Consider the following 2,505-nt stretch of genomic DNA (forward strand, 5'->3'; position numbering starts at 1 on the left):
CCACAACGCCCAGCTATTTTTTGGTTGCAGCCGTCATTGTTGTTTGGCGGGCCCGGGCTGGGGATTCGAACCGCCACCTTAGATGTACGTGGCTGGCGCCTTAGCCAGTTGAGCTATAGGCGCCGAGCCTCTTTTCTTTTTTAAATGCAGTTTTGACCTGGTCTGGGTTTGAACTCACTACCCCTAGTATATGGGGCCGGCGCCACCCTTTTTTTTTTTTCTTTTGGAAATAGTCTCAAGCTGTCGCCCTGGGTAGAATGCAATGGCATTGATAGCTCACAGCAATCTCCAACTGGGGCTAAAGCCGTTATCTTGTCTCACTTTTTTTTGTTTTTAGTAGAGAAAAGGTCTTGCTCTGGCTTAGGCTGGTGTCCAACCTGTGAGCTCAAGCAATCCACCCACCTCGGCTTCCCAGAGTGCTAGGATTACAGGTGTGAGCCACCATGCCTGATCATAGGTATCTTCTTGTTTGCCTGTGAGGCCAGACTCAGACTCCAAATTCCAATTCTTTGCCTCGTAAACTTCTTGTCCCCACTGATCAGCTGGAACAAACTGGTTAAGGTATCCTGTTTCCCTCCCAGGCCTGAACTTTGGCCTGCCCTCAGCTTGAGCCAGTGCACAACTCCTTAACAGTCCCTTCTGAGAATAGGCTGGCTTCAGGATTAAACATTCTCTGATCTATTGTTTCATCATGCCACTCTTGGTCACTCCGCCTCCTCATACTTTTCTGGCTTTGTTCACTCCTCACTATTGAAAGAAATCCCCCCCCTTTGTTTGAGACAATCTCACTATGTTGACCTCAGTAGAGTGCGGCAGCGCACAGCTCACAGCAACTTCAAACTCTTGGGCTTAAATGATTGTTTTGCCTCAGCCTTCCAGTAGCTGGGACTACAAGTGCCCACCACAACACCTGGCTGTTTTGTTGTTATTGTTGTCGCTGTTGTTTAACAGGCCCTGGCCAGGTTTGAATCTACTAGCACCGTGCATGTGGCTGCCACTCTAACCACTGAGCTATGGGCTCCGCGCCCGCTCATTTCTTTTTGAGAAAGAGTCTCAGGCTGTTGCCCTATTTAAAGTGCCATGATGTCATCATAGCTCACAGTAACCTCTAACTCTTGGGCTCATGCAATCCTCTTGTCTCAGTTTTTCTTTTCTTTTTGAGATAGCGCCTCAAGCTGTCACCCTGGGTAGAGTGCTGTAGCATCACAACTCACAGCAACCTCCAACTCCTGGGCTTAAGCGATTCTCTTGCCTTAGCCTCTCAAGTAGCTGGGACTACAGGCGCCTGCCACAACGTCCGGCTATTTTTTTTTGTTGTTGTTGTTAGTAGTCGTTTGCCAGGCCTAGGCTGGATTCGAACCCGCCAGCTCTGGTGTATGTGGCTGGTGCCTTAGCCGCTTGAGCTACAGGCACCGAGCCAGTTTTTCTATTCTTAGTAGAGACAGGGTCTCCTTTTGCTCAGGCTGGTCTCAAACTCCCGAGCCCAAGTAACACCTCACCCCCGCCCCAGTCTCCCAGAGTGCTAACAGGTGTGAGTCACCATGCTCGGCCAGGAAAAACCTTTTTAGACTAACCCTGGAGACACTTGCAGAACTCATGATCAGAGAGTTACTGCAACACCCTCCTTCCCCAATCACAATAGTTCTTTTCTTCCCCTGCAATGATCCTTTCAAATAAAGTCCTGAGTCCAGATTTGTTTTTTAACAGTATGTATGAATAATCATAGCTGCAGGGGGTTGTAAGAGCAAAACCCTGGCATTTTTGCACTAAAAATCTCAGGTGATGTAAGTGAGAAAACACAGACTTACTCCATTTATATAAAGTTCCAGCTCTTCACTTTCTCTGTGGGCTGGTTGAAGATGAAGTCGGCTGAGGAGAGAAGGCCTGAGTCTTCAGCACCACCCTGTATGCCAGCCCAGGAGTGGCTCTATGAAAACCTGTGTAAATCTATAGATTCCCTGAAAATCAAATGGGCTTAGATTTGGACATTCTAATAGAAAGGGTGAAAGGCTGATGGGATCATAAACGCATAGATGTTTAGGTAGTTGATAGATCCAGCAGTTCAACTTGATTTCTGGATAGAAGCTGGTGTCATCTGATAACAGAGAAATAAAATTTCAAGAGACCAAAACCAGATCTAAATCTCACTTTTCTAGTCCTGGACGTCTTCAGTGCTATAAATCCTGATGCACAATAGATGATGATTGCATTTTTTTTTTTTACACGCCTGAAGGTAGATGATTCTTCACATTAGAGATGGAAGCTGATTTTTCTCACCAGAAGTAGTTTTACACAGTGAACTTGCAAAAATAACTCCTTTTAGCGTCTGGAGATCTCATTATCCTATTATGTGTTTTAAAGACTTGGCTGTGGCTCAGCGCCTATAGCTCAACCGGCTAAGGCGCCAGCCACGTATACCTAAGGTGGCGGGTTCGAATCCCCAGCCCGGACCCGCCAAACAACAATGACGGCTGCAACCAAAAAATAGCCGGGCGTTGTGGCGGG

Source organism: Otolemur garnettii, unplaced genomic scaffold (assembly GCF_000181295.1).
Source record: "Otolemur garnettii isolate 467f Iridium unplaced genomic scaffold, OtoGar3 scaffold00156, whole genome shotgun sequence".
NCBI classification, from domain to species: domain Eukaryota; kingdom Metazoa; phylum Chordata; class Mammalia; order Primates; family Galagidae; genus Otolemur; species Otolemur garnettii.